The sequence below is a fragment of the Nymphalis io genome, chromosome 5 (genome assembly GCF_905147045.1).
Source record: "Nymphalis io chromosome 5, ilAglIoxx1.1, whole genome shotgun sequence".
Lineage (NCBI taxonomy): Eukaryota > Metazoa > Arthropoda > Insecta > Lepidoptera > Nymphalidae > Nymphalis > Nymphalis io.
Window position 1 is genome coordinate 5,046,669 of NC_065892.1, and position 8,263 is coordinate 5,054,931.

Genomic DNA, 8,263 nt, shown 5'->3' on the forward strand with positions numbered 1-8,263 from the left:
ACTATGGAAAGAGGGATATAATGTTCGAAGGAGTGCAAATTTATAATAAGTTACCCGATGAAATTGTAAACAGTGAAAGTTTTACAATATTCAAGAATCGCCTTATCAAATATATACAAAGTAACTATTACTAAAATAAATATCAGTTAATGTGGTCTCACCGCTATGCGTTGCATTGTAAGTTTTTATAGCATGCGTAATTATTACTTTTCTAATACTACCTACATCTTTTTTAATATTGTTAACTACTTTAATTTACTGTATCCGAGACACTATCTTTATTTTTAACTTAAATTAACGTAAAAATTGTATATTTCTCATTTTAAGTGAATTTTTTGTATTCTTTATGAGAAATAAATGACTATAAACCGAAATCCCTCAAAACTGACCATGCTGGAAGGACTGCTCATGCCTTTGCTATCACACATGACTTGACCCAACTGGTTGATCAGCCCACCAGGATCCCAGACATTGGTGGGCAAGCACATTCTCTACTTGACCTTTTGCTGACTTCTCACCCGGTGGAATATCGGGTTGTGGTTCAGGCTCCTCTTGGCTCTTCGAATCACAGCCTTATATCTACCAGAGTGCCACAGGCCAAGCTGCCGCCACTAGCGGTGTGCAAACGTCGCGTTTGGCACTATAAGTCGGTGGATTGGGACGGTATGCGCGATTACTATGCGTCGGTCCCTTGGAAGGAACGTTGCTTCAGTGGGAATGACCCGACAGCTAGTGCCGCTGCTGTTGCTGACGAGATCATGTTGGGAATGGAATACTACATTCCTAGGTCAGATCTCGTCAGTAGGAGTACGCGTAACCGTTGGTTCACTCGTGAATGTGCCGATGCTGTATTATCTAAGCAGGCGGCATATCGCAAGTGGTTCAACGGCTGCATTAGCGGGGCATCTAACATTGACTCACTGAAAGCAAACTACAATAAAAATTCCAAGTCCTGTAGAAAGGCATACATGAGAGCGGATGCACAGCGCATCGTACAGATTGGTCATGATCTTATTTCGCATCCTAGGGGCTCCCATAGCTTCTGGCGTCTGACCAAGTGTGTGCTAAACAATTTCTGCCACCCTTCAATGCCACCGCTCAGAAATCCGGACGGATCGCTAGCTCACAGTCCGCAAGAGCAAGTTGATCTCCTGACTAAACTCTTTGCCGATAATTCCGTCATCGATGATTGTAGTGCGCTGCCACCTACAATATCTTCATGTGGCCATACGATGCCTGACATCAAAATCAGGCAACGTGATGTGCGTGCGGAGCTGCAATCACTTGATGTACGGAAAGCTAGCGGTCCCGATGGAATACCAGCCATAGTGCTGAAGAAGTGCGCAGTGGAGCTGTCTCCTGTGTTAACGCGCCTGTTCCAACTTTCTCTCTCTTAGGGATGTGTGCCGAAGGCTTGGAGAAGAGCTAATGTGCAAGCGGTTCCCAAAAAAGGGGATCGGTCTGACCCGGCAAATTATCGGCCAATAGCTATCACCTCAGTACTTCGTAAGGTGATGGAACGGATTTTAAACAACCAACTGATCCATTACCTAGAAGATCACTGTTTAATTAATGAGAATCAGTGCGGATTTCGATCAAACAGATTTCGGTCCACAGGTGATCTTCTAGCGTACGTAACACACCTCTGGGGTGAAGCTATCGACAAGCATGTAGAATCGTTGGCTGTCAGCCTCGATATCTCCAAGGCTTTTGACAGGGTCTGGCACAGAAGTCTTCTCTCCAAGCTGCCGGCATATGGTCTGCCTGCTCAGCTTTGCACCTGGATTGCCAGTTTCCTACACAAGCGTAGCCTTCGTGTTTTAGTTGATGGTTGCGCTTCACAATTCTATGTAGTGAATGCTGGGGCCCCCCAGGGATCTGTGCTATCTCCCACACTCTTTCTTCTGCATATCAATGATATGCTCTCTCTTGGGAACATACATTGCTATGCAGACGATAGTACAGTGCATGGTGGATACCACGGACGCGCAGTGGCTGGGCGAGCGGAAATTGAGGAGAGGCGGAAGGATCTTGTCATTGAACTCGATAGGACGTTAGAGCTCATCGCCAAATGGGGCTCTGATAATCTTATTGAGTTTAATGCCAAGAAAACACAGGTATGCGCTCTCACGGCGAAAAAGTCAACATTTTCCCCTCTTCCCTCCCTCTGTGGTACTCCGCTGGTGATGCAAAGCAAAATCGCCATGCTGGGGATTGACGTTCGCTGCGACCTTAGTCCAAGGGATTACATCGAGCCTGTTATAAAAACAGCTTCAAGGAAACTCGGAGTTCTGAACAAGGTGCGGCGTTTTTTCACGCCACAACAACTGTGCCTGCTGTACAAAACACAGGTATGGTCTTGCGTGGAATATTGCTCGCACCTTTGGGATAGCTCCGCTAAGTACCTACTTGAGGCCTTGGACCGGTTGCAGCGACGTGCCGTACGCATTATTGGCGACGTAAACCGACCCTTGAACAATTACAATTGCGTTGTGAGATAGCAGCACTGAGCGCTTTCTATCGACTGTATCACGGCGAGTGCTCTGAGGAATTATTCTTTCTAATTCCTGCTTCCCCCTTCCTTCTTAAGTCCACGCGAGCTGGTTCTCGATGTCACCGCCTAACTGTGACATCAATTCCATCGCAAACAAAGAAATTTGGCAACTCCTTTCTTTGTCGCACTTCCAAAAAATGGAATTCCTTACCAGCTCACGTTTTCCCCTCCTCTTACAACCCGGGTTTCTTCAAACGAGGCGTGAAGAGGCATCTTGCGGGCCGGCAAGGCGAAGGCGGCTAGTGCAGAACGTTTTTCCCGTCTGTACTGGCCGTCGTCGCGTTTGGACTCTACTATCACTTACCATCAGGTGGAGTAGAGTCATTTGCCCTCCCGGCGAATATAAAAAAAAAAGATAACAGATACTAGACACTATCAAAATATTGGTAGCAAACATGTATAAAACATTATACAATATTTTGTTTCGCAATTATTGTTTTCTAGTAGATGTATATTTTAAGCGAATCCTAGCTCAATGAGAACATGCGATAATTTTAATCAGAAAATATTCCCTAATCCTTTTGCTTTAGTATGATAAAGGATATTTTCGCAATAGAGCATGAGTATACTTCAAACATTATATTATGTTCGATGCAAATAAGTTAATTGGTTTCGGTCTATATCGTGATAATAACATTTTTTTTTTTTTTTATTTTATATTCGCCGGGAGGGCAAATGACTCTACTCCACCTGATGGTAAGTGGTAGTAGAGTCCAAACGCGACGACGGCCAGTACAGACGGGAAAAACGTTCTGCACTAGCCGCCTTCGCCTTGCCGGCCCGCAAGATGCCTCTTCACGCCTCGTTTGAAGGAACCCGGGTTGTAAGAGGAGGGGAACACGTGAGCTGGTAAGGAATTCCATTTTTTGGAAGTGCGACAAAGAAAGGAGTTGCCAAATTTCTTTGTTCGCGATGGAATTGATGTCACAGTTAGGCGGTGACATCGAGAACCAGCTCGCGTGGACTTAAGAAGGAAGGGGGAAGCGGGAATTAGAGAGAATAATTCCTCAGAGCACTCGCCGTGATACAGTCGATAGAAAGCGCTCAGTGCTGCTATCTCACGACGCAATTGTAAAGGTTCAAGGGTGTTTGTGACCTTTACGTCGCCAATAATGCGTACGGCACGTCGCTGCATCCGGTCCAAGGCCTCAAGTAGGTACTTAGCGGAGCCATCCCAAAGGTGCGAGCAATATTCCACGCAAGACCGTACCTGTGTTTTGTACAGCAAGCACAGTTGTTGTGGCGTGAAAAATCGCCGCACCTTGTTCAGAACTCCGAGTTTCCGTGAAGCTGTTTTTATAACAGCCTCGATGTAATCCCTTGGACTAATGTCGCAGCGAACGTCAATCCCCAGCATGGCGATTTTGCTTTGCATCACCAGCGGAGTACCACAGAGGGAGGGAAGAGGGGAAAATGTTGACTTTTTCGCCGTGAGAGCGCATACCTGTGTTTTCTTGGCATTAAACTCAACAAGATTATCAGAGCCCCATTTGGCGATGAGCTCTAACGTCCTATCGAGTTCAATGACAAGATTCTCCCGCCTCTCCTCAGTTTCCGCCCGCCCAGCCACTGCGCGTCCGTGGTATCCACCATGCACTGTACTATCGTCTGCATAGCAATGTATGTTCCCAAGAGAGAGCATATCATTGATATGCAAAAGAAAGAGTGTGGGAGATAGCACAGATCCCTGGGGGACCCCAGCATTCACTACATAGAATTGTGAAGCGCAACCATCTACTAAAACACGAAGGCTACGCTTGTGTAGGAAGCTGGCAATCCAGGTGCATAGCTGAGCAGGCAGACCATATGCCGGTAGCTTGGAGAGAAGACTTCTGTGCCAGACCCTGTCGAAAGCCTTGGAGATATCGAGGCTGACAACCAACGATTCTCCATGCTTGTCGATAGCTTCACCCCAGAGGTGTATTACGTACGCTAGAAGATCACCTGTGGACCGTTTTGGTCGAAACCCGTACTGACGATCATTAATTAGACAGTGATCTTCTAGGTAATGGATCAGTTGGTTGCTTAAAATCCGTTACATCACCTTACAAAGTACTGAGGTGATAGCTATTGGCCGATAATTTGCCGGGTCAGACCGATCCCCTTTTTTGGGAACCGCTTGCACATTAGCTCTTCTCCAAGCCTCCGGTACACTTCCCGAAGAGAGAGAAAGTTGGAACAGGCGCGTTAACACAGGAGACAGCTCCGCTGCGCACTTCTTCAGCACTATGGCTGGTATTCCATCGGGACCGCTAGCTTTCCGTACATCAAGTGATTGCAGCTCCGCACGCACATCACGTTGCCTGATTTTGATGTCAGGCGTCGTATGGCCACATGCAGGTATTGTAGGTGGCAGTGCACTACAATCATCGATGACGGAATTTTCGGCAAAGAGTTATGCCAGGAGATCAGCTTGCTCTTGCGGACTGTGAGCTAGCGATCCGTCCGGATTTCTGAGCGGTGGCAGCGAAGGTTGGCAGAAATTGTTTTGCACAGACTTGGTCAGACGCCAGAAGCTACGGGAGCCCCTAGGATGCGACACAAGGTCATGACCAATCTGTACAATGCGCTGTGCATCCGCTCTTGTGTATGACTTTCTACAGGACTTGGAATTTTTATTATAGTTTGCTTTCAGTGAGTCAATGTTAGATGCCCCGCTAATACAGCCGTTGATCCACTTGCGATATGCCGCCTGCTTAGATGATACAGCATCGGCACATTCACGAGTGAACCAACGGTTACGCGTACTCCTACTGACGAGATCTGAGCTAGGAATGTAGTATTCTATTCCCAGCATGATCTCGCCAGCAATAGCAGCGGCACTAGCTGACGGGTCATTCCCACTGAAGCAACGTTCCTTCCAAGGGACCGACGCATAGTAATCGCGCATATCGTCCCAATCCGCCGACTTATAGTGCCAAACGCGACGTTTGCATACCGCTAGTGGCGGCAGCTTGGCCTGTGGCACTCTGGTAGAAATAAGGCTGTGATCCGAAGAGCCAAGAGGAGCCTGAACCACAACCTGATATTCCACCGGGTGAGAAGTCAGCAGAAGGTCCAGTAGAGAAGGTGCTTGCCCATCAATGTCTGGGATCCTGGTGGGCTGATCAACCAGTTGGGTCAAGTCATGTGTGAGAGCAAAAGCATGAGCAGTCCTTCCAGCATGGTCAGTTTTGAGGGATTTCAACCAGGATTCGTGGTGAGCATTAAAATCCCCCAAAAACACCAATTCCGCGTTAGGAAATTGCTCTTGCGCAGCATCTGCCACCCGACTAAGATGGTCAAATAATCGGCTTGTCTCCAAGTCACCATTGTGGGATCTGTAGAGGCACACGTAGACTCGGCTCTGACGAACCAGGTCTACACGTACCACCAACATGGAGAAGGAGGGGTCCTCCAAGCATAATATGTATATATATGTTTATTCCGTGTTAATATTAATTCTCCTAATTTAAATTTAAAATACTGATGTAGTAGATTGCGAATTCAATTAAATGTAAATGATGTTTTTTTGCTATAAAATTATTTTCGTAATAAAGGTCATCAACCGGGCCCTCCTTCGGAGGCCGCAGAGGGTCATAGCGGTAAGAGCGATAAGAGTGTATCGTACGGTGTCTTGGACAGCGGCGACGCTCCTCGCGGGCGATTCGTCCTGGGAACTCCAGGCGGAGTTGCTCGCAGAGGCAAGAGACCGCGGCGACCAACCGCGAGGGTCGGCGGATGTCGGGCGGATCAGGGCTCTAGCCCAGCAAACCCTGATAGCCCGATGGGAGGAAGATCTGGGGTTCCCCACAGTGGGCCTGGCGACAGTGGAGGCGGTACGTCCCCACTTGAGACGCTGGGTCAAAAGAAAACGAGGCACGCTCTCTTTTAGGTTGACGCAGGTACTCACCGGACACGGCTGCTTCGGTAAGTACCTGCATAAGATAGCACGGCGGGAAATGTCACCTTCCTGCCACGAGTGTGGTGCGCCAATTAACACGGCGCAACACACCCTGACAGAGTGTGTCGCGTGGTGGCCCCAGAGGCTTTCTCTGGCGGCAGTTGTCGGCGGAGACTTCTCCTTGCCGAGCATCATCAATGCGATGCTCGGAAGCGATGAGTGCGGGTCGGAAATGGTCTCCTTCTGTGAAAATGTAATGTCGCAGAAGGAGGCCGCAGAGCGGGAGCGAGAAGAGGACTAGGGTGTTCTCAGTACCCTGGTAATCCCCCTAGAGAATGGAGGCCTGCATACGCAGGCCGCCCGTCAGAGCGTCGCGGTAGCATGCGCAAGCGATCCCGTGGCGCTCCTCGTTATGAAGGAAAGGGTACCGCTGGTTTTTTAGTAGGTATTCCGTTGTTCAGGGCGCACTCGGTGCCTCGGACCTCGGCGAGCCTCACATCCCCCCCCACTGTTCCCGTGGGGGAAACGCGTAATGCGTTTTTCCAGCGTAAAAAAAAATACAGGTCATCAAATTAAACAAAGTGTGAGAAAAATTAATAAGACAATAACAGTGTGCTTAGCTTTTCGCCAGGCATTTCAGTTCAGTATGGCGCATATACCACCGCAGCTTAGTTTTAACGATGTTTTGTTCTCTTGTATTCTGTATTCTGAACATATACAGAAAGTCTGTAATAACTAGGGATGTTGTTAGGAAATATCACTATTTTTTTTAAAACGCCCCAAAGTCACTAATGTACATATATTTCGATGTGTGCTATAAAAATTATTTTATCTAGAAGTGTGGTAATGAGTGACTTCAGACCAATAATTGCAGTATTTTTTGTCTTCGGGAAATTATTGAAATCAATATTGGGGTATCGCTTAAGGACACCATTTTTATATCGACTATCAGAAGCTCTGCATGGGTTCCATATTGGCTGCTCAACTTGTGCTAATCTAATCTTTCTGGACCTATGTCATTCGAATATGTGATAAAGGTTCTTAAGTTAATTCAGTATACTTTGATTGAAAGCATTTGATGCTGTTAATAAAGATGACTATGTAGTTTTGAGTAAAGTTTCGACAGAGTTTAAGTCGTTATTACTAAAAATATCCAGTTAACTAAGTTAAGTTAACAAGCCGAAAGAAATATTAATATATAATAATAATAATAATATTGTCCTCCAGACCGATTTCGGCCACGGCGGACAATCTCAAGAGAGATTAGCCAACTACGCAGGAGATGTCATAGTGCACAAGTGTGTGCGCAAACACAGGTGCACTCTCTATTCCGTAACTCTCATAATCCGATGGGACGGCAATCCGACATGACCGGAAGTAGTTCAGGCGCAGGACCAACGGCTTTACTTGCTTTCCGAGGCACGGGAGTGTACACAGTTCAAACTTCCAATATATATAATATAAAATTATATGTGTAGTTTGTGGTACACTGTTTCGCGATTAATGTTACTTTTATGTATATATATTAAATACCAGATTACTTAGGGACTCATACACATAATGACTGGCTAAAAAAATGAATCTGATATCAATCTGATCACTTGTCACCAAGGACAGGTAGTAAGACTGAATAGACAAAAAATTTATTTTAGATAATTTTACATACAGACATAGAAAAACTTAATTTGAATTTTAAATTAATTAAAAAAAACCTCTAATAATTAATAATTATTATAACTTTAAAAGATTAATCCTTTTTAAAATATTATTAGGTTTCGAGATATTTATGCAAAAAATAAACTTAATTTTTGAGTAATAAAAATAGC